This window comes from Triticum aestivum, chromosome 6B, assembly GCF_018294505.1.
Source record: "Triticum aestivum cultivar Chinese Spring chromosome 6B, IWGSC CS RefSeq v2.1, whole genome shotgun sequence".
Classification (NCBI taxonomy): domain Eukaryota; kingdom Viridiplantae; phylum Streptophyta; class Magnoliopsida; order Poales; family Poaceae; genus Triticum; species Triticum aestivum.
In genome coordinates this window covers 94,080,257-94,105,732 of record NC_057810.1, presented here as the reverse complement: position 1 = coordinate 94,105,732, position 25,476 = coordinate 94,080,257, and the positions used below count along the sequence as shown (strand labels likewise).

General features: G+C 43.2%; 2 long non-coding RNA genes across 2 annotated transcripts; both read left to right on the top strand.

The window, feature by feature from the left end:
* Positions 1-10,586: 10,586 nt before the first annotated feature.
* Positions 10,587-11,118, top strand: LOC123133628 (uncharacterized). Its single transcript, XR_006465325.1, has 3 exons — positions 10,587-10,695; positions 10,847-10,952; positions 11,083-11,118. It is a non-coding gene; the product is annotated as an uncharacterized lncRNA (long non-coding RNA).
* A 408-nt stretch (positions 11,119-11,526) lies between these two features.
* On the top strand, positions 11,527-24,043 carry LOC123133627 (uncharacterized). Its single transcript, XR_006465324.1, has 5 exons — positions 11,527-11,819; positions 21,495-21,558; positions 22,669-22,792; positions 22,888-22,948; positions 23,966-24,043. It is a non-coding gene; the product is annotated as an uncharacterized lncRNA (long non-coding RNA).
* The last annotated feature ends 1,433 nt before the right edge of the window (positions 24,044-25,476 follow it).

Here is a 25,476-nt window from a genome sequence, read left to right as displayed (position 1 = left end):
GCTATCGTTTTGGGGTTATGCTTTAGAGACGACCGCATTCACGTTAAATAGGGCACCATCAAAATCCGTTGAGACGCCGCCTTATGAACTGTGGTTTGGCAAGAAACCAAACTTGTCGTTTCTTAAAGTTTGGGGCTGCGATGCTTATGTAAAGAAACTTCAACCAGATAAGCTCGAACCTAAATCGGAGAAATGTGTCTTCATAGGATACCCAAAAGAGACTGTTGGGTACACCTTCTATCACAGATCCGAAGGCAAGACATTCGTTGCTAAGAATGGATCCTTTCTAAGAGAAGGAGTTTCTCTCGAAAGAAGTGAGTGGGAGGAAAGTAGAACTTGATGAGATAACTGTATCTACTCCCTTATTGGAAAGTAGTTCATCACGAGAACCGGTTCCTGTGACAACTACACCAATTAGTGAGAAAGCTAATGATAATGATCATGAAACTTCAGATCAAGTTTCTACTGAACCTCGTAGGTCTACCAGAGTAAGATCCGCACCAGAGTGGTATGGTAATCCTATTCTGGAAGTCATGTTACTTGACCATGATGAACCTACGAACTATGAGGAAGCGATGATGAGCCCAGATTCCGCAAAATGGCTAGAAGCCATGAAATCTGAGATGGGATCCATGTATGAAAACAAAGTATGGACTTTGGTTGACTTGCCCGATGAGCGGCAAGCCATTGAGAATAAATGGATCTTTAAGAAGAAGACTGACACTGATGGTAATATAACTGTCTATAAAGCTCGACTTGTTGCAAAAGGTTTTCGACAAGTTCAAGGGGTTGACTACGATGAGACTTTCTCACCAGTAGCGATGCTTAAGTCCGTCCGAATCATGTTAGCTATTGCTGCATTTCATGATTATGAAATTTGGCAAATGGATGTCAAGACTGCATTCTTGAATGGATTTCTAGAAGAAGAGTTGTATATGATGCAGCCAGAAGGTTTTGTTGATCCAAAAGGTGCTGACAAAGTGTGCAAGCTCCAGCGTTCCATTTATGGACTGGTGCAAGCATCTCGGAGTTGGAATAAATGCTTTGATAGTGTGATCAAAGCATATGGTTTTATACAGACTTTTGAAGAAGCCTGTATTTACAAGAAAGTGAGTGGGAGCTCTGTAGCATTTCTAATTTTATATGTAGATGACATATTATTAATTGGAAATGATATAGAATTTCTGGATAGCATAAAAGGATACTTGAATAAAAGTTTTTCAATGAAAGACCTGGTGAAGCTGCTTACATATTGGGCATCAAGATCTATAGAGATAGATCAAGACGCTTAATAGGACTTTCACAAAGCACATACCTTGACAAAATTTTGAAAAAGTTCAAAATGGATCAGGCAAAGAAAGGATTCTTGCCTGTGCTACAAGGTGTGAAGTTGAGTCAAACTCAATGCCCGACCACAGCAGAAGATAGAGAGAAAATGAAAAATGTTCCCTATGCTTCAACCATAGGCTCTATCATGTATGCAATGTTGTGTACCAGACCTGACGTATGCTTAGCAATAAGCTTGGCAGGAAGGTACCAAAGTAATCCAGGAGTGGATCACTGGACAGCGGTCAAGAACATCCTGAAATACCTGAAAAGGACTAAGGATATGTTTCTCGTATATGGAGGTGACAAAGAGCTAGTCGTAAACGGTTACGTCGATGCAAGCTTTGACACCGATCCGGACGATTCTAAATCGCAAACCGGATACGTGTTTTTATTAAACGGTGGAGCTGTAAGTTGGTGCAGTTCTAAAAAAGTGTCGTAGCGGGATCTACATGTGAAGCGGAGTACATAGCTGCTTCGGAAGCAGCAAATGAAGGAGTCTGGATGAAGGAGTTCATTTCCGATCTAGGTGTCATACCTAGTGCATCGGGACCAATGAAGATCTTCTGTGACAATACTGGTGCAATTGCCTTGGCAAAGGAATCCAAATTTCACAAGAGGACCAAGCACATCAAGAGACGCTTCAATTCCATTCGGGACCAGGTCCAAGTGGGAGACATAGAGATTTGCAAGATACATACGGATCTGAATGTTGCAGACCCATTGACTAAGCCTCTCTCACGAGCAAAACATGATCAGCACCAAGACTCCATGGGTGTTAGAATCATTACTATGTAATCTAGATTATTGACTCTAGTGCAAGTGGGAGACTGAAGGAAATATGCCCTAGAGGCAATAATAAAGTTATTATTTATTTCCTCATATCATGATAAATGTTTATTATTCATGCTAGAATTGTATTAACCGGAAACATGATACATGTGTGAATACATAGACAAACATAAAGTCACTAGTATGCCTCTACTTGACTAGCTCATTAATCAAAGATGGTTATGTTTCCTAACCATAGACATGTGTTGTCATTTGATTAATGGGATCACATCATTAGGATAATGATGTGATTGACATGACCCATTCCGTTAGCCTAGCACTTGATCGTTTAGTATATTGCTATTGCTTTCTTCATGACTTATACAAAGTTCCTGCTCTCGGGCGACTCCCTTGGCGACCACCGCGGCGATCCATGGCTCCTCCTCCTCTTGATCATCTACGATGGCGTCTCCCACCTTGGATCCCTCCCCGGGTCTGGGTTTGCAGCTCAGGTCAGAGCCCGATTCTCCACCCCTGTTGATTGCTCGGATCCACGCCATGGTTTTCATTTAGTTATCTCTTTTAGACGCTCCACGTTCCCTCTCACGATTGTTAATGTTGGCCATGCACTTCATGCATGCCTTGGTGGATCTCCCACTGGTCTCCATGTTTCTCATCTTCGTGGTCATGTTTTCAAATTCTCGGTTATATCTAAGGCTGTAGGATTTATGATCTACAAGCTACGTTCGTTCACATGCCCTCAATTCCGATGTTTTTTCCATCTTTGGGGCTTTGGCGGCCCTGCATGGTCCCGTGAATTTTATTCTTGGCTTCATGAACTTGACGACGAATCGACCACCGTCTCTCGTACACCCTCACGACATATCCTCTCCGGTGCTAACCTCACTCCGATCAGTCGCCGTCCAACTCCGGCAGCCATCCACGCTAACGGGCGCCCTTCATCCTCGGATTGGGCGCCGAACCCTCGCCAACCTCCACCTGCCATCGATAATTCAAACACGCCCATCCCCAGCCCAGCCCGTCCTACCTCTCCTTCAGCCCACCCTGCCTCTACCTCGGCCCAGCCCATCAATCAGCTAGTTACCATCGAGCCCAGTGCCCCACCTAGCCCATGTTGCGCCCCTAACGCACCCCAACCCATTTCCATTGTGGCACCCCAGGTTGCGGCCCTCCCCCTTTTTGCAGCAAATGCTTATCTATTGGACACCTCCGATCATCTTGCAATAATCAAATCCGCTGCCGAAGTTGTTTTCGTTATGGTCATTTATCTCATAATTGCCTCTATCTCCGGAACAAACTCCAAGTGTATCGGATTAAATCACAACCACCTACCAAACCGCCTACAGACACCAATAGCCAGGCCGACGACTCGTCTTCCCAAAACCCCTCTGCCACCCTTCCGCCCATCAACTCACCCTTCCATACCATCTGCACGCCCTCATTGCCCTGCTCTGCTCCATCCACCTTCTCGCTTGCGCCGCCCACCACCTCCACCGCCATGGCAACGTATCCGCGTGACCCGCTTCCTCTTCTCCCTCCCGGAACCGCTGTGATGGAAGCTAACGGGAATCGCCGCCGTCGTACCTATCACTACCTTGGTGGTGATCCCCTGGTTCAATCTGGGGACTGGGCCATCATCTCCCTGGCCCCGCCACCGGACCCTGCCCCGTTCGAGACGGATGCCATGCTCATCCGCCACTTCCTCGACCACGAGCGCGGCTTCCGCATTGCGGAAATCTCACGTTGTGGCATGGGAGCGGCCTTTGTTCGCTTCGCCCACGCCTGCGACATCGACACTGCCATCACCAACATCCCATATTTCGTCGGCGACTCTGTTCTCCGTGTTCTTCGTCATGACAGAGGTATCAATCACCGTGACTGCACCTATACACATGATGCCTGGATTATGATGGTCAATTTCCCCCTGGAGGCATGGCACCCGGATAAAGTTAGAGAGCCGTTTCGGGTTTTGGTAAATTTCTAGTATGGAACAGAGATTTGTCAAACCGCGCCCGTATTCTGATCAAAGTCCGTGTGACAGACCTTCTTGAGATTCCTGTGAGCCATGTAATATGTGAGAGTATGGATGATTTTGGACACGGCCAATCATGGACATGTGTTGTTTACATCATTCAGGCTGATCTGCTTGGGGCCATGGGTGGCGATGAGGATCCCATCCCACCCGATGGTGTTCTCCATCCCATGCCTCATGCACCTTTCGGAGGTATTTGGCATGATGCTGATTTTATGGATGATCATCACCATGATGCACATGCTGCACCTGCTGCTCATCTTGCTCCTGAAGTTATGGATGAACCTATGGTACACACCCCCCGCTTAGTCCTGAGCACCATGAACCCTCCTTGCAACCGGCGATTGAGGCCTCTGATTGTTTTGTTGTACTTCAAGACATGATGTCTAAAATCATGACCTCCGCGCCGGCCATTATGGAGCAACTTGCGGACTCTTCAGTCCTAAGTACTCGATGTCAGATCATCAGTGTGGAAGAGGAACATGGCTCTGTCAAGAAGTGCTTGCTGACGGTCACAACTGAAGCTGTTCCAATTCCTGCTACTTCCACCGTTGTCATTACTGAATTTACTGATGAAGTTCTGCCTGTCGTTCATGACCCCATGGAGATGCCCACTATGCAGCAGCCACAGATGGTCCCTAGCACTGATGTTCCATGCACTGCTCTGATGGTCTCACCTACTGTAAACAATCGTAAGAAGAAGGTTAATGCACCGCTGGACGTCCATGATCTTCGTCGCAGCCGATGACTTGCTGGTCTCAGTGCTGGTTTCAAGGATCAGGCGGCTGCAATCAAGGCCAAGAAGATGGGCAACTCCAAGAAGAACCTGTCAGCTGATTTTGAGTTTGAACTCAGGGACCCACAGGCAGCGCCCCCACCCGAACTCCCACTTGCTACCATTCAGGACATTGCTACTATGCAGTGCAGGATACCTCCTGAGGAGGTCTCTGGAAGCCACCTGACCTCGGCTGCAGATCATGAATAATTTAGATCTTATATGTAGAAGGGCTTGTTATTTAAGCCCAAATATGGTCCTAGGCCCCTAGCTATCCATGGCAGTTTATTTTGCTTCTGTTACTATTATGTTGAACTTTTATTTCTGGATTGTAAGGAGCTATGCTCCACAGTGTGGCACTTTGGTTTGAGGAACTTTATTTGCTTATCTGCTTTACTTATAAGGTGTCTGAATGGTTATGTTATGAATGATATCCTATCATGCATGCTGAAATGGATACATGTTGATGGAATTTGCTTAGAAAATCAGCTTCATGATCTGTCAGTTTTCTCAGAGATGAGTAATTCACTCTCTGCCCATGAAATCTATTATCATCAGTTATCCCATGAATAGGCAGTGGAACATACTTAATTGGAATGTTAGAGGAATAAATTCACAAACCAGATGGGATGATCTGCGTGCAAGAATTGATGAAAGTAATTGTGGCATTATCTGTATCCAGGAAACAAAAAGAGACAATATTGACCTGCATTATTTGAGAAATTTCTCACCAAGGAGATTTAACCAATTTGCCTACAGTCCATCTGTTGGTTCTTCTGGTGGCATCATAACTATATGGAATGGCAATCTATTCACTGGGACTGTGATTGATCAATCTAGTTTTCAAATCAGTACCAAATTAACATGCAACTTGTCAGGTAATGTTTTCCATATTACAAATGTGTATGGCCCATGCAACAATGAATTCAGGGATGATTTCTTCCATTGGTTGGACTCTGTTGATGCTTCCAATATGGATAACTGGATGTTAGCTGGGGACTTTAATCTTATCATAAGCCCACTGGACATAAATAGACCTGGTGGTGATACAAATAATATGTTAATGTTTAACACCCTGATTCAACAGCTGGATCTTGTGGAGGTGCCACTCAAAGGCAGGAACTTTACATTGTCCAATATGCAAGATACTCCCCTTCTAGAAAAGATTGACTGGATCTTCACTTCTGCAAACTAGACTATTACCTTTCCCAACACTTTAGCTCATCCTCTTGCCAGAGTAACATCTGATCATGTTCCTATCCATATACAAATTGGCAGTGACATTCCCAAAGCATCCATCTTCAGATTTGAAAATTATTGGCTTGAATTTGATGGCTTTTATGAAACTGTGGTGCAATGTTGGAACAGAAATTACCAGCTCAACAATTCTTCCAATGATGTATCTGCCAGATTTAAATGCCTCAGACTTGGTCTGAAAAAAATGGAGTAGAAATCTATCCAGACTTAATTCCACCATTGCTGCATGCAACTATGTCCTTACTCTATTGGATGGTATTGAGGAGAAAAGACAGCTATCTATTATGGAGGCCAACTTTAGGAAAATACTGAGAAAACATACCAGCAAGTTACTTGAGGCTAAAAGAATATATTGGAAATCCAGGTTCAAGATGAGAAGTGTCAGACTTGATGATGAAAATACTGACTTCTTTCATGCCATGGCCACACAAAGTTTCAGAAAAAACTACATTACCTCCATTCTCAGTGAAGATGGAATTTATTACCAAAACCATGACCACAAGGCTGCAATTATTTGGCAATCATATAAGGACAGACTGGGTAAAACCATCAACCCTACTATGCTTTTCAATCTGGATGAATTAATACAACAACATGACTTGTCTGCACTTGATGCCCCTTTTACTATGGATGAAATCGAACAGGTTGCTAAAGAATTCCCCACTGACAGAGCACCTGGCCCTGATGGTTTTAATGGCATGTTCTTAAAAAGGTGCTGGAATATTATAAAACAAGATTTTTACACTATGATTTGGGATTTCTTTGAAGGAAATTGTGACATCCAGAGCATCAACACTGCCTACATTACCCTCATTCCAAAAGTTGCCAATCCAGAGAGCATGAATGATTTCAGACCAATATCTCTCGTTAGTCTGCCTCTTAACTTTTTTACTAAGCTTCTGGCAAACAGGGCACAAAATATCATTACTTATGTCATACATCAGAACCAGTATGGTTTCATCAAAGGCAGAAATATACAAGACTGTTTGGGTTATGCATTTGAATACCTTCATCTCTGCCATCAATCTAAAAGGCCCATTATCATCCTCAAACTTGATTTTGAAAAGGCATTTGATAAGATTGAATATAATGCCATTATTGCTATGCTTAATGCCAAAGGCTTTGGACCAAGATGGATCAATTGGGTGTCAAATATCCTTAAATCTGCTTCAACTGCTGTACTTCTCAATGGAGTTGCAGGGAAAAAAATTATGTGCAAAAGAGGTGTCAGACAAGGAGACCCATACTCTCCCCTTCTCTTTGTTTTAGCAGCTGACCTATTACAGTCAGTAATTAATGCTGCTTGGGCTAATGGGGAATTATCCCTTCATATTAATCATGCATATGGACAAGACTACCCAATAATTCAGTATGCTGATGACACTCTTATGATAATGCATGTCGATGCTGACCAAATTATACACCTCAAATATCTGTTAAACCTCTTCAGCCTCTCAACTGGTCTTTTTGTGAACTTCAGCAAATCCTCCATGATCCCCATTAATATTGACCAGCAAACTGTATCTGAATTGGCTGACTCATTTGGATGTAAGGTTGAAAGCTTACCATTCACATACCTTGGACTTCCCCTTGGCACCACCAAACCTTCTGTTCATGATCTTATACCTGTTATCTCAAAAATTGACAAAAGGCTGTCTGGAGTTGCCAGATTTATGAACCACTCTAGTAGGCTAACATATGTTAACTCAGTTGTTGCATCCATGCCCATATTTGCCATGTGCTCCCTTAAAGTGCACTACACCATTCTGGATCATGTGGATAAATCTAGCCGAAATTTCCTATGGTATGGCAATGACATTAACAAAAAAGGAAAGTGCCTTGCTAGCTGGGAAATGATATGTAAACCCAAAGACCAAGGAGGATTGGGAGTGCTCAACCTCAGAATCCAGAATCAAGCTCTTCTCATTAAGCACCTGCATAAGTTCTTCAATAGGGTTGATATTCCCTGGGTTAACTTGATCTGGAATGCCTACTATGATCCTAATGCTGTTCCAGTCCCTGGTAACATGAAAGGATCCTTCTGGTGGAAGGACTGCCTGAAACTTCTGGATCTGTTTAAATCTATGACCACCTGTCAAGTTAAGTCTGGCAATACTGCTATGCTTTGGAATGATAACTGGGATGGTAATGTCATGAAAATTAAATTCCCTGAATTATACTCATTTACACTCCAGGAACATATTTCCATTATGGTAACCAAAGATATGGAAAACATATATGAACTATTTCAGCTTTCCCTGTCAATTATTGCTCACCAACAGCTTCACAGCTTGTCAGATCAACTTAGCAATATTAGGGATCACAATGGCCATGATAAGTGGATTTTCCAATGGGGTAACAATATTCATATGACCAAGAAGATTTACAACTTCCTTATGGGACATCATGACACTGCTGACCCCATCAAATGGATCTGGAAAACCTGCTGCCTCCCCAGACATAAATTTTTCTGCTGGCTGATGCTTAATGACAGAATTAACACATGTGAGTTGCTTACCAGAAAATCATTTCATTTGGACTCCACTTCTTGTGTTCTATGTTATGATGAAGACATGGAGGACAAAACCCATCTTCTTTTCTCATGCACTTTTAGTCAAAACTTCTGGTGGAATATAGGCATTGAATGGAATACTGATCTACACATTCATGAAATGATTTCTGATGGCAAGCTAAGATACAACTTTCCATTCTTCATGGAGATTGTGACTATAGGATGCTGGAGCATATGGAATCAGAGAAATGGACTGATATTTGAGAATATACCATGCTCCATTGCATCATGCAAGTTTAACTTCACCAGCACCTTCAAGCTCACCATGATGAGAGCCAAGCCTAGCCTTAAGGATGGCATGTCATCCTGGATTGACAATATTTGAATAATTTTGTAGCTTAATTTATGCTTTCTTTGTAACCTCATACACTCGGGTTGCTCTCCCAAAAACCATTGTACTATACACTCTTTTATCCTTTATATAATGAAAATGACACACAGTAGGGTTTTACCCTACTGTATTTTGGTCAAAAAAAAAGATCGAGCGAACTATTTTCTTTCTGTACTAGTAAGCTTGCACGTGCAATGCACATTATAACCTGAACATAAAAACGTTTGCATTTATTCAAGTTAGGAGACACGTAATACCAAAATAATCTAATTTCCTCTTAAAGGTTATAACCAAAAAAATTCTCACATGTCGCTTAATTGAAATATTCAGAAAATACTACTCCCTCCGTTCCTAAATATAAGTCTTTGGAGAGATTCCACTATGGACCACATACGAAGCAAAATGAATGAATCTATACTCTAAAATGCATCTAGATAGATCCGTATGTGGGCCATAGTGAAATCTCTACAAAGACTTACATTTAGGAACGGAGGGAGTATTCAATAGTTAATTGAGCATTTGAGCGTACTCTAAAAAAGCTATGAATATATTTTTTGTTGAATATAAGAATGCCAAGAGCCTAAAAAAGCTATGAATATATTTTTATGCTAAATATAAGAATGCCAAGAGCCATGACATTCAATAGCAGACAGACATCCCAAAGAAAAAACATGATGTTATTGAGCCATTTAAATCTTGTCATTTATTCCCAACATCACATAGGCATCTAACATATAAAGCCTCCTACACTACCCGCCGTTTCAGCGCCATCCCGGTTTCAAATTCATCCAGCCCCCACGATCTGCATTGCTGTCCGCTGACGTTGTACTTTTTATCTCGCTGGTATATATATGGGCGTTCGTTTTTCTGTACGTTGTGTGTTCGGGTTAAAGTGGATGACGCATGGGCCACCCTTCTGCGTGGGCCCTCTGCTGCAGTCACGGTGAGCGTATGCGCGCGCGTTCATCTCGAAAAGAGGATGGGCCGCAACGATCGTGGGCTACATGGAGTGTGGTCAAAACCTAGCCCCCAATCCCTTCCGTCCCGAGCCCCGCACCCCACGCCCCGCTCCATCTCCTCCCATGCACTCTGCCGCCGCCATGGCCCTCTCCTCCTCCCCTCGGTTTCTCTTCTCTTGGCAAAAGGACGGCCGGCGTTCAACTCGGCACGACGGCGTTCAACTTGGCAAAAGGGTGACACCTTCCTTCCTCTCCAAAGCAAGGGAAGGGAAGGGAAGGGGAGGGGAGGCCCCAGATCGAGGAGCGGAGCGACGCCCAGATCCGCAGCGGCACCGGCGCGCCGTCATCCACGTGGTCCTCGAGGAAGGCCATGGATGGATGGGGGCGGAACCCTAGCCCCACACCCACCCATGGATGATGACGGCGGTGGCCTTCTCTCGGTCGGGTGGGGAGCAAAGCTTGCGGTGGCCCTCGACGCCCGTGACGAGCTGCAGCACCCAGACTTCAAAGGTACGCAGACACCCCTCCATCCTCCTCCCCTCCTCCTCTTCTTCTTCTTCTCCTTCTGGATGACCCCTGCGGTTGGATTGGTTTCTGCAGGCAGGCCATCACAATGGAAATGGAAGGATGAGCACCATGGCAGGCGTGCAGGTGCAGGCCATCGCCATGGCCCCTTATGTCGTCCTACACTATACTTTCCTGAAGCATGCATATGAAACAAATCTCTCGAATACTACTACACAGATTTCTCTTTTGTGCAGCAACTAGATTTTCGGGCACTAAAAAATATTGTTTGTTACAGGCACGGTTTACACAAACACATCCTGTTTCAATGGCTCAAACTGTTGGTCCTCCCATGGCAATGTTCCCTGCTGGTGGTCATGGAGTTAGTCAGCAACTTTTTTATGGTCAGCAAACTTCAACTTTATTAACCCACTACACGAGAGCAGAGTTAACTTTTCCCTGATGCATCCAGACCTTGTCAGCTAGCTAAAGTTGATTTTCATTTCTTGATTTTTCTTTACACGATGTGTGTAGATCTGAGAAAGAAGAGAAGAAGAATCCTAAGGAAGATTTTGGTGAAGAACAAGGTGGATTATCTCTCTCTCTCTAACAAAGTCACATTTGTTCCTCATTTTGATGTTATGATTTATTTTATTTTGCTTATATTCCAGTTACCTATTTTCTATATAGGATGCATCTTTTCTAAGAAAGAGAGAGAGAGGGAATTGGGGGATAGTGGCATTAGGACTTAAATTCTTTGCCTCCAGCAAAAGAAATGATTCCTGTATGTCTCCCTTTTTCTTTTATCTCACTTTTTTTAAGTTTGGTAGATATCACTTAATCGTGGCCGCAACTAATATCCCAAATTCATGGTGTTATTACACTAAGATTTATCTTATTTTGGTATCAAGAACTATCTATGCTCAACATGGTGTCGAGGTGTATATAGCTACTATGGTGTCTGCGGGTATTCTCACGCCCACCTCTTTCCCCTCTCTATATGAACCCTTTCATCAGCTTCAAAATGTTTCAAGAAAATTCACACATATCAATGGTTCATTATAATGACTTTGCAAGTTCACAGAATAATCAATCATTGATGAGCGTGATTTTTTTAGCATTTGGAAGCATGAGGAAACTTGTAACAGAAAAATAGAGAAGATGAAGCTGTTTTTTAGCCTCTTGTTCTTGTCATTTTGGTGCAGATGGCAAATCAAATGATGTCTCTTCACAAAACATTGAAGATACATAATGCGCTCTGGCATGTAAATGTAAGATTCGTTTTGAATTTTCTGAAGCTTCAAATACACACTTAAAAAGGGAGCACATGTGTTTGGTATTAAAAGAAAATGTCCAGGTTGTAGAGGTTTTACTGGTTAAATGTAGGTGGAATAGGGAATGACTGTAATGCATGCACTACAAAAGATGGGTTCTTACGACTGTCCAACAGGGACATTTGCACCAGCAAATAAGTTGTACGACTCAGTTTTCTCTACAGTAAAATCAACCTGTTATGCAGAAGTTGAAGGAAATATGCCCTAGAGGCAATAATAAAATTATTATTTATTTCCTCATATCATGATAAATGTTTATTATTCATGCTAGAATTGTATTAACCGGAAACATGATACATGTGTGAATACATAGACAAACATAAAGTCACTAGTATGCCTCTACTTGACTAGCTCATTAATCAAAGATGGTTATGTTTCCTAACTATAGACATGTGTTGTCAATTGATTAATGGGATCACGTCATTAGGATAATGATGTGATTGACATGACCCATTCTGTTAGCCTAGCACTTGATCGTTTAGTATATTGCTATTGCTTTCTTCATGACTTATACAAAGTTCCTGCAACTATGAGATTGTGCAACTCCCATTTACCGGAAGAACACTTTGTGTGCTACCAAACGTCACAACGTAACTGGGTGATTATAAAGGTGCTCTACAGGTGTTTCCGAAGGTACATGTTGGGTTGGCATAATTCGAGATTAGGTTTTGTCACTCAGATTGTCGGAGATGTATCTCTGGGCCCTCTCGGTAATACTCATCACCTAAGCCTTGCAAGCATTGTAACTAATGAGTTAGTTATAAGATGATGTGTTACAGAACAAGTAAAGAGACTTGCCAGTAACGAGATTGAACTAGGTATTGGATACCGACGATCAAATCTTGGGCAAGTAACATACCAATGACAAAGGGAACAACGTATGTTGTTATGCGGTTTGACTGATAAAGATCTTCGTAGAATATGTAGGAACCAATATGGGCATCCAGGTCCCGCTATTGGTTATTGACCGAGAATGGTTCTAGGTCATGTCTACATAGTTCTCGAACCCGTAGGGTCCGCACGCTTAACATTACGATGACAGTTTTATTATGAGTTTATAAGTTTTGATGTACCGAAGTTTGTTCGGAGTCCCGGATATGATCACGGACATGACGAGAAGTCTCGAAATGGTCGAGACATAAAGATTGATATATTGGACGACTATATTCGGACACCGGAAGTGTTCCGGGTGATTTCGGAGAAAACCGGAGTGCCGGGGGGGTTACCGGAACCCCCCGGGAGAGTATTGGGCCTTATGGGCCTTAGGGGAAAGGAGAGAGGGGCGGCCAGCATGGGCCGCGCGCCCCCTCCACCCTCTGGTCCGAATTGGACTAGGAGGGGGGCGGCGCCCCCCCTCTTTCCTTCCGCTATTGGTTATTGACCGAGAATGGCTCTAGGTCATGTCTACATAGTTCTCGAACCCGTAGGGTCCGCACGCTTAACGTTACGATGACAGTTTTATTATGAGTTTATAAGTTTTGATGTACCGAAGTTTGTTCGGAGTCCCGGATATGATCACGGACATGACGAGAAGTCTCGAAATGGTCGAGACATAAAGATTGATATATTGGACGAGTATATTCGGACACCGGAAGTGTTCCGGGTGATTTCGGAGAAAACCGGAGTGCCGGGGGGGTTACCGGAACCCCCCGGGAGAGTATTGGGCCTTATGGGCCTTAGGGGAAAGGAGAGAGGGGCGGCCAGCATGGGCCGCGCGCCCCCTCCACCCTCTGGTCCGAATTGGACTAGGAGGGGGGGCGGCGCCCCCCCTCTTTCCTTCCCCCTCTCCCCCTTCCTTCCCCCTCCTAGTAGGAGTAGGAAAGGAGGAGTCCTACTCCTACTAGGAGGAGGATTCCTCCTCCCTTGGCGCGCCCAAGGGGCCGGCTGGCCTCCCCCCTCCCTCCTTTATATACGGGGGCAGGGGGGCACCCCATAGACACACAAGTTGATCTACGGATCGTTCCTTAGCCGTGTGCGGTGCCCCCCTCCACCATATTCCACCTCGATCATATCGTCGCGGAGTTTAGGCGAAGCCCTGCGCCGGTAGAACATCATCATCGTCACGACGCTGTCATGCTGACGAAACTCATCCCCGAAGCTTTGCTGGATCGGAGCCCGGGGATCTTCATTGAGCTGAACGTGTGCTGAACTCGGAGGTGCCATACGTTCGGTGCTTGGATCGGTCGGATCGTGAAGACGTACGACTACATCAACCGCGTTGTCATAACGCTTCCGCTTACGGTCTACGAGGGTACGTGGACGAACACTCTCCCCTCTCGTTGCTATGCCATCACCATGATCTTGTGTGTACGTATGAAATTTTTTGAAATTACTACGTTCCCCAACAGTGGCATCCGAGCCAGGTTTTATGCGTTGATGTTATATGCACGAGTAGAACACAAGTGAGTTGTGGGCGATACAAGTCATACTGCTTACCAGCATGTCATACTTTGGTTCGGCGGTATTGTGAGATGAAGCGGCCCGGACCGACATTACGCGTACGCTTACGCGAGACTGGTTTCACCGTTACGAGCACTCGTGCTTAAAGGTGGCTGGCGGGTATCTGTCTCTCTCACTTTAGCTGAATCGAGTGTGGCTACGCCCGGTCCTTGCGAAGGTTAAAACAGCACCAACTTGACAAACTATCGTTGTGGTTTTTGATGCGTAGGTAAGAACGGTTCTTGCTAAGCCCGTAGCAGCCACGTAAAATTTGCAACAACAAAGTAGAGGATGTCTAACTTGTTTTTGCAGGGCATGTTGTGATGTGATATGGTCAAGACGTGATGCTATATTTTATTGTATGAGATGATCATGTTTTGTAACCGAAGTTATCGGCAACTGGCAGGAGCCATATGGTTGTCGCTTTATTGTATGAAATGCAAACGCCCTGTAATTGCTTTACTTTATCACTAAGCGGTAGCAATAGTCGTAGAAGCAATAGATGGCGTAACGACAACGATGCTACGATCAAGGTGTCGCGCCGGTGACGATGGTGATCACGATGGTGCTTCGGAGATGGAGATCACAAGCACAAGATGATGATGGCCATATCATATCACTTATATTGATTGCATGTGATGTTTATCCTTTATGCATCTTATCTTGCTTTGATTGACAGTAGCATTTTAAGATGATCTCTCACTAAAATTATCAAGAAGTGTTCTCCCTGAGTATGCACTATTGCCAAAGTTCGTCGTGCCCAGACACCACGTGATGATCGGGTGTGATAAGCTCTACGTCCATCTACAACGGGTGCAAGACAGTTTCGCACACGCGGAATACTCAGGTTAAACTTGACGAGCCTAGCATATGCAGATATGGCCTCGGAACACGGAGACCGAAAGGTCGAGCGTGAATCATATAGTAGATATGATCAACATAGTGATGTTCACCATTGAAAACTACTCCATCTCACGTGATGATCGGTTATGGTTTAGTTGATTTGGATCACGTGATCACTTAGATGACTAGAGAGATGTCTGTCTAAGTGGGAGTTCTTAAGTAATATGATTAATTGAACTTAAATTTATCATGAACTTAGTACCTGATAGTATTTTGCTTGTCTATGTTTGTTTGTAGATAGATGGCTCGTGCTGTTGTTCCGTTGAATTTTAATGCGTTCCTTGAGAAAGCAAAGTTGAAAGATGATGGTAGCAATTACACGGACTGGGTCCGTAACCTGAGGATTATCCTCATTGCTGCACAGAAAAGTTACGTCCTGAAAGCACCGCTGGGTGCCAGGCCTGCTGCTGATGCAACTGACGACGTTAAGAACGTCTGGCAGAGCAAAGCTGATGACTACTCTATAGTTCAGTGTGCCATGCTTTACGGCTTATAACCGGGTCTTCAACGACGTTGTGAACATCATGGAGCATATGAGATGTTCCAGGAGTTGAAGTTAATATTTCAAGCAAATGCCCGGATTGAGAGATATGAAGTCTCCAATAAGTTCTACAGCTGCAAGATGGAGGAGAATAGTTCTGTCAGTGAGCATATACTCAAAATGTCTGGGTATAATAATTACTTGATTCAACTGGGAGTTAATCTTCCGGATGATAGCATCATTGACAGAATTCTCCAATCACTGCCACCAAGCTACAAGAGCTTTGTGATGAACTATAATATGCAAGGGATGAACAAGACTATTCCCGAGCTCTTCGCAATGCTAAAAGCTGCAGAGGTAGAAATCAAGAAGGAGCATCAAGTGTTGATGGTCAACAAGACCACTAGTTTCAAGAAAAAGGGCAAAGGGAAGAAGAAGGGGAACTTCAAGAAGAACAGCAAGCAAGTTGCTGCTCAAGAGAAGAAACCCAAGTCTGGACCTAAGCCTGAAACTAAGTGCTTCTACTGCAAGCAGACTGGTCACTGGAAGCGGAACTGCCCCAAGTATTTGGCGGATAAGAAGGATGGCAAAGTGAACAAAGGTATATGTGATATACATGTTATTGATGTGTACCTAACTAGAGCTCGTAGTAGCACCTGGGTATTTGATATTGGTTCTATTGCTAATATTTGCAACTCGAAACAGAGACTACAGAATAAGCGAGCACTGGCCAAGGACGAGGTGACGATGCGCGTGGGAAACGGTTCCAAAGTCGATGTGATCGCGGTCGGCACGCTACCTCTACAACTACCTTCGGGATTAGTTTTAGACCTGAATAATTGTTATTTGGTGCCAGCGTTGAGCATGAACATTATATCTGGATTTTGTTTGATGCGAGACAGTTATTCATTTAAATCAGAGAATAATGGTTGTTCTATTTATATGAGTAATATCTTTTATGGTCATGCACCCTTGAAGAGTGGTCTATTTTTATTAAATCTCGATAGTAGTGATACACATATTCATAGTGTTGAAAGCAAAAGATGCAGACTTGATAATGATAGCGCAACTTATTTGTGGCACTGCCGTTTGGGTCATATCAGTGTAAAACGCATGAAGAAACTCCATACTGATGGACTTTTGGAATCACTTGATCACTTGGTACTTGCGAACCGTGCCTTATGGGCAAGATGACTAAAACGCCGTTCTCCGGAACTATGGAGCGAGCAACTGATTTGTTGGAAATCATACATACTGATGTTTGTGGCCCAATGAATGTTGAGGCTCGCGGCGGGTATCGTTATTTTCTCACCTTCACAGATGATTTGAGCAGATATGGGTATATCTACTTGATGAAACACAAGTCTGAAACATTTGAAAAGTTCAAAGAATTTCAGAGTGAAGTGGAAAATCATCGTAACAAGAAAATAAAGTTTCTACGATCTGATCGTGGAGGAGAGTATTTGAGTTATGAGTTTGGCCTACACTTGAAACAATGTGGAATAGTTTCGCAACTTACGCCACCTGGAACACAACAACGAAATGGTGTGTCCGAACGTCGTAATCGTACTTTACTTGATATGGTGCGATCTATGATGTCTCTTACTGATTTACCGCTATCGTTTTGGGGTTATGCTTTAGAGACGACCGCATTCACGTTAAATAGGGCACCATCAAAATCCGTTGAGACGCCGCCTTATGAACTGTGGTTTGGCAAGAAACCAAACTTGTCGTTTCTTAAAGTTTGGGGCTACGATGCTTATGTAAAGAAACTTCAACCAGATAAGCTCGAACCTAAATCGGAGAAATGTGTCTTCATAGGATACCCAAAAGAGACTGTTGGGTACACCTTCTATCACAGATCCGAAGGCAAGACATTCGTTGCTAAGAATGGATCCTTTCTAAGAGAAGGAGTTTCTCTCGAAAGAAGTGAGTGGGAGGAAAGTAGAACTTGATGAGATAACTGTATCTACTCCCTTATTGGAAAGTAGTTCATCACGAGAACCGGTTCCTGTGACAACTACACCAATTAGTGAGAAAGCTAATGATAATGATCATGAAACTTCAGATCAAGTTTCTACTGAACCTCGTAGGTCTACCAGAGTAAGATCCGCACCAGAGTGGTATGGTAATCCTATTCTGGAAGTCATGTTACTTGACCATGATGAACCTACGAACTATGAGGAAGCGATGATGAGCCCAGATTCCGCAAAATGGCTAGAAGCCATGAAATCTGAGATGGGATCCATGTATGAAAACAAAGTATGGACTTTGGTTGACTTGCCCGATGAGCGGCAAGCCATTGAGAATAAATGGATCTTTAAGAAGAAGACTGACACTGATGGTAATATAACTGTCTATAAAGCTCGACTTGTTGCAAAAGGTTTTCGACAAGTTCAAGGGGTTGACTACGATGAGACTTTCTCACCAGTAGCGATGCTTAAGTCCGTCCGAATCATGTTAGCTATTGCTGCATTTCATGATTATGAAATTTGGCAAATGGATGTCAAGACTGCATTCTTGAATGGATTTCTAGAAGAAGAGTTGTATATGATGCAGCCAGAAGGTTTTGTTGATCCAAAAGGTGCTGACAAAGTGTGCAAGCTCCAGCGTTCCATTTATGGACTGGTGCAAGCATCTCGGAGTTGGAATAAATGCTTTGATAGTGTGATCAAAGCATATGGTTTTATACAGACTTTTGAAGAAGCCTGTATTTACAAGAAAGTGAGTGGGAGCTCTGTAGCATTTCTAATTTTATATGTAGATGACATATTATTAATTGGAAATGATATAGAATTTCTGGATAGCATAAAAGGATACTTGAATAAAAGTTTTTCAATGAAAGACCTCGGTGAAGCTGCTTACATATTGGGCATCAAGATCTATAGAGATAGATCAAGACGCTTAATAGGACTTTCACAAAGCACATACCTTGACAAAATTTTGAAAAAGTTCAAAATGGATCAGGCAACGAAAGGATTCTTGCCTGTGCTACAAGGTGTGAAGTTGAGTCAAACTCAATGCCCGACCACAGCAGAAGATAGAGAGAAAATGAAAAATGTTCCCTATGCTTCAACCATAGGCTCTATCATGTATGCAATGTTGTGTACCAGACCTGACGTATGCTTAGCAATAAGCTTGGCAGGAAGGTATCAAAGTAATCCAGGAGTGGATCACTGGACAGCGGTCAAGAACATCCTGAAATACCTGAAAAGGACTAAGGATATGTTTCTCGTATATGGAGGTGACAAAGAGCTAGTCGTAAACGGTTACGTCGATGCAAGCTTTGACACCGATCCGGACGATTCTAAATCGCAAACCGGATACGTGTTTTTATTAAACGGTGGAGCTGTAAGTTGGTGCAGTTCTAAAAAAGTGTCGTAGCGGGATCTACATGTGAAGCGGAGTACATAGCTGCTTCGGAAGCAGCAAATGAAGGAGTCTGGATGAAGGAGTTCATTTCCGATCTAGGTGTCATACCTAGTGCATCGGGACCAATGAAGATCTTCTGTGACAATACTGGTGCAATTGCCTTGGCAAAGGAATCCAAATTTCACAAGAGGACCAAGCACATCAAGAGACGCTTCAATTCCATTCGGGACCAGGTCCAAGTGGGAGACATAGAGATTTGCAAGATACATACGGATCTGAATGTTGCAGACCCATTGACTAAGCCTCTCTCACGAGCAAAACATGATCAGCACCAAGACTCCATGGGTGTTAGAATCATTACTATGTAATCTAGATTATTGACTCTAGTGCAAGTGGGAGACTGAAGGAAATATGCCCTAGAGGCAATAATAAAGTTATTATTTATTTCCTCATATCATGATAAATGTTTATTATTCATGCTAGAATTGTATTAACCGGAAACATGATACATGTGTGAATACATAGACAAACATAAAGTCACTAGTATGCCTCTACTTGACTAGCTCATTAATCAAAGATGGTTATGTTTCCTAACCATAGACATGTGTTGTCATTTGATTAATGGGATCACATCATTAGGATAATGATGTGATTGACATGACCCATTCCGTTAGCCTAGCACTTGATCGTTTAGTATATTGCTATTGCTTTCTTCATGACTTATACAAAGTTCCTGCAACTATGAGATTGTGCAACTCCCGTTTACCAGAAGAACACTTTGTGTGCTACCAAACATCACAACGTAACTGGGTGATTATAAACATGCTCTACAGGTGTTTCCGAAGGTACATGTTGGGTTGGCATAATTCGAGATTAGGTTTTGTCACTCCGATTGTCGGAGAGGTATCTCTGGGCCCTCTCGGTAATACTCATCACCTAAGCCTTGCAAGCATTGTAACTAATGAGTTAGTTATAAGATGATGTGTTACAGAACGAGTAAAGAGACTTGCCGGTAACGAGATTGAACTAGGTATTGGATACCGACGATCAAATCTCGGGCAAGTAACATACCGATGACAAAGGGAACAATGTATGTTGTTATGCGGTTTGACCGATAAAGATCTTCGTAGAATATGTAGGAACCAATATGGGCATCCAGGTCCCGCTATTGGTTATTGACCGAGAATGGTTCTAGGTCATGTCTACATAGTTCTCGAACCCGTAGGGTCCGCACGCTTAACGTTACGATGATAGTTTTATTATGAGTTTATAAGTTTTGATGTACCGAAGTTTGTTCGGAGTCCCGGATATGATCACGGACATGACGAGGAGTCTCGAAATGGTCGAGACATAAAGATTGATATATTGGACGACTATATTCGGACACCGGAAGTGTTCCGGGTGATTTCGGAGAAAACCGGAGTGCCGAGGGGGTTACCGGAACCCCCCCGGGAGAGTATTGGGCCTTATGGGCCTTAGGGGAAAGGAGAGAGGGGCGGCCAGCATGGGCCGCGCGCCCCCTCCACCCTCTGGTCCGAATTGGACTAGGAGGGGGGGGGCGCCCCCCCTCTTTCCTTCCCCCTCTCCCTCTTCCTTCCCCCTCCTAGTAGGAGTAGGAAAGGAGGAGTCCTACTCCTACTAGGAGGAGGATTCCTCCTCCCTTGGCACGCCCAAGGGGCCGGCCGGCCTCCCCCCTCCCTCCTTTATATACGGGGGCAGGGGGGCACCTCATAGACACACAAGTTGATCTACGGATCGTTCCTTAGCCGTGTGCGGTGCCCCCCTCCACCATATTCCACCTCGGTCATATCGTCGCGGAGTTTAGGCGAAGCCCTGCGCCGGTAGAACATCATCATCGTCACCACGCCGTCATGCTGACGAAAATCATCCCCGAAGCTTTGCTGGATCGGAGCCCGGGGATCGTCATTGAGCTGAACGTGTGCTGAACTCGGAGGTGCCGTACGTTCGGTGCTTGGATCGGTCGGATCGTGAAGACGTACGACTACATCAACCGCGTTGTCATAACGCTTCCGCTTACGGTCTACGAGGGTACATGGACGAACACTCTCCCCTCTCGTTGCTATGCCATCACCATGATCTTGCGTGGACGTAGGAAATTTTTTGAAATTGCTACGTTCCCCAACAGAAGTGACACCATGTGAAATTTTTTCATTGAATCATATGAAGGTGGTTACAATTAGATATACTCCCTCCGTGCACTTTTATAAGACGTTTCAGACAGCTGACATGAACTGTTTTGGGTGAAGTCTGAATTGGCTACAATGTCTTAGAACTGAGCGAGTACCTTTTCCCTATCTTGGTAAAGGTGCCAGGAAAGTTGTTCTATATGAAATATAACATTCTCACTGGTTAATTTCTATTCTAGGTGGTATGCATAATCATGATTTTCTGTGCAGACTTGTTTCACCGCAACCCCCACAAAAGGACCAGCCTGGTGAGGAGGGAAAGCATCACCAATATGTATATTTCTCGTGATCTTCACTATGCGTGAAATGACCTTCTAATTACTGAATTAGTGCTGATTGTTCTATCATAGACCAGACATGCTGAATAATAGTAGTATGCGTGTGATGTATCTACTCTTTTTTCCCTTCTTCAGTTTAAGAATTTTTTATGTGCTAGATCCTTCAAATTATACTCTTCTTTCTTTTTCTCTTCAAGTATTTGATTAAATGATAGGTGCATAAGCTCCTTCAACTATTTGATTAAAGGTATAATTTGACTGTACTCTTCTTTCTTTTTCTCTTCAAGTTCTCACGGTTTTTTCTCTTTTAAAACCTCAAACAGAGAACATATGGTTTGGTGCTACCAATATATGTGTTGGCTATAGAGCCATAGAGATAATGATTGATGGGCAAATCCATCTCTGCATTTAAAGGAATCAGATTACCCAGATCATCCATTCGTGGCATCTTCTTGCGTTCATGGAAGATTTGGTGCTCTTTTGCCCATTCTCTGCAATACTTAGCTACTATCTGCAGTTTTTGTATCAACCAAAGGATTGAGTTAACTCTCCTTTGTCATAGTCTGAGTGTTCCACAGTTTAGTGGTAACTGACTTTTGATGTTAATTGCTAATCAGATAGTAATATACTGATGTAAATAGGACTCTTTCAAAAAGTCACTCCATATAGTTGAATTTGAGGTTTCTCTAATGATTGGTGTTACACAAAGATCATCTTGCTTCGATGGCAAAATTGATGGAGAGTTTTATCGACCCATCTTGTATTTTTGGGCATGGTTATGTCGGGTGATATATACACTATTTGCATAAACAACACCACATTGAAAGTGTTGTTTGGTCACTTTCAGGCTTTCTGCTTTTTTGATTTTATCATATACAACACTTTCAGAGCAGGAGATACACGAATCTCCCTGATATTTCATTTATTTCCTTCAGCAAGTGGATGGCTATTTTTACTGCTTCAGGTTTAGATTGACATATACTCTTTGTTGGTATATACCGTTTTTGCCTATCTCTTGCCTATTTCACATGATAAGTGTGATAAGCAAGCCCTGCACTTCTATTTACTATTAAGTGCCAACTGAATTTCTAATAATGGCATTTCAGGGATGATACAATCCAACTGTTATCTTTGGTGTGTTTTTGGATGGACTAATCTGAAGATGCTGGCTAGCTTGCACTGCCATCATATAGTCTAGAAGCAAGGGCAAGGATTATAGGGATAATAAAGGTACAATGCTCCCAATATATTTTATTTTTTGGCGAAGTTTTGGTGCTTGCATAAGAAAGTAACACCATCATTATACCTACTGCTCTTTTTCCCAGGCAATTCACCATCCGGAGGAAATGCCAACTAATATTTTTTGGTACTATTTCTGTTACCGAGGTAAAATTACTACTACTTTTTGAAAGCTTTTTTTGCTGCGTGTTCTCCTTTCTTAATCTTCTATTTGTTCAAATTTACATACCCGAGCTTGTAATCCTTATTACCCAATGAATCTCACCATTTTAACATTTTCCTAAAATTTATACTCACATAGTTCCCTTTTTCATATGGGTGATCTTCTATTGCCCTGATTTGGTGCGCATATAGCATGGGACATTATAGGCTTATTTTATTTTCTCTTTGTTCATGCACTAATGCGTAAATCTTTTGGTTATGCCCTTATTATTTAGTCTAGAGCTATGCAATGACAACCATGATTTTAGTGTTCAGGTGAGTGCCATTTATAGACTAAAGAACCCTTGCCATCTTATCTAAATTCTTTAAGGCTAGATATTAGGTATGCCCAATTAAGTACCTTACACCAGTACCTTAATTAGCCTCTTCTGACTATTGACTGTGAACTGTTGTAGTAGGACTCCGACTTTCAAAGTTATTAGGCATGTTGACATGTTTTTATTTTAGTTTGTACAATTCTGTGTTATGGCTTCAGGTTGCTGCTGCAAGAAACTACAGTAAACTGTGACGATGCATTTTTTTCCAGATCTAGCATAGTTTTTGTATTTGGATTTTGTAACTAATTGTGTGATGCCCTTATGTTAAAATGCTTATTGTTCTCCAAGTAGGCCAACGACGGCAGCTAGCAATGACACATACGCATATCAACAATTCCAGGGAAGTGCATTTGTCAGGATGCATATATGTGTGTATGTGCCTGATCATTTGCGATTTAATTGGAAAGTACACTTCAGCATCTGAAGCACTCACCTAAATATTTTATACTACAATATACCCATCTCGATGATTAGAGCAGCCCCAGCCGCTAATTAGTGCTAATTAGTACTCAATGTTGAATCACTTACCCGCAAAAAAAAGTTGAATCACTCAGCTAAGTATCAACACTGCCCTCGAGACTTGGCTATTAGCATAGTAGCAACGAGCTAACAAAAAATTCTACAGATTCATCAAACACCGAAGGAGGTTAGTTTTTACCTGTGCAACAATGGCGGCCATCGTGGTCTTGTTGGAGCCTCCCTTGCCGTGGAAAGTCACAGGCTTCAAGGAGTGTCGGCACAGCCTAAACAGGTGCCGCCTACACTGGAAGAAAAAAATATTTTTTGAATTATATAAAGGTTAGTTAGATGCTTTTGGTTGTACTGATGATAATGGATATCATGCAAACTGCATTCTCAACTGATTTTTATTCCTTTTTAGTGAACCATGCTACAACGGAAAAGAACCATGCGATGAAAAAAGAAAGGCACAAAGAGCTGCTTGATGATGATTTCGATGATTATGACAACGACCATTATTATGAAAGGTATTTCTTATATCTGTACACGATTACATGGTATTTCTTATAATGATCATTGGGAGAAGCATGACTGCACTCCCAAAATCTTTGTTGGGTGTCTCCCGCTTTCGGTACACAGTGAACATGAATGTACTTCTAACACTTCCTTTGGCATTTGTTTCTGGCAGCCTACCTTAGCAGATTCTTCAGTACTGAATTCGGACCCATGGAGGAAGCAATAGTAATTACCTTTTCTAGGAGTACTGAATTCGGACCTGTGGATGAGATTCCCAGAGTCAGTGTCAGATCATCAGTCTCCAAGATCACCACTTACCGCCAATATCACTGAGAATGCTCCTTATAACACTGACAGTCCACATGGTGATGCATGCAGTGAGAGCAATGTCCAGAGTCAGCATGATGATGAGTGCAGTAGAAGCAATGGCAAAAGCCTGCCGGGTGGTGAATCCACCTCAAATGGTACTTTATGTGATTACTGTGAGCATACTAAAGTATGATTTGATCGAGTCATCTGCAGCAAAGCCTGATTTTATTGTGTCTGGACCTCCTAAAAAAATTGAACAAGGACCATTACAGAAGCCTAATTTGGTCGAGTCTGCACCTACAAAGAAACTTGATTTGATTGAGTCCAGTACTCCTAGGAAGGCTGATTTGGTTCAGCATGGGCCTGCAGGGGAGCTTCATTTGGTTGAGTCCAGACCTTCTAGGAATTCTCAACTGATTGAGCCTGGACCTACAAGGAAGCTTGATTTTAATCAACCCTGACCAACAACATGCTTTGTTGATCATCCTGTTGAAAGGCCAGTAGTCACTCCAAGCAGCTACGAGAATGAAATGAGATTCTGCTTCCACTCACATTGGGTCGCAGATACAAGCAAGGGCGGCACCATTTCCAGTTCCACAGCTCCGAGCTGCAGCGGGAGCTGCTGGGCCGCCTGAGATGCAGATGGAGGCGCAGCTCCTCCGAGCTGCCGGGTCGCTGAGATGCAGATGGAGTCGGAGCACCTCCGAGCTGCAGCAGGAGCTGAGATGGAGATGGAGCCGGAGCACCTCCAAGCTGCAGCAGGAGCCGCTCCGCTGCCAAGCTGTAGTGTGATCCACCGCGAAGATGAAGCCCAAGGTGTTCTCACTTCAGTACAGTGGGGAGAGGAACATG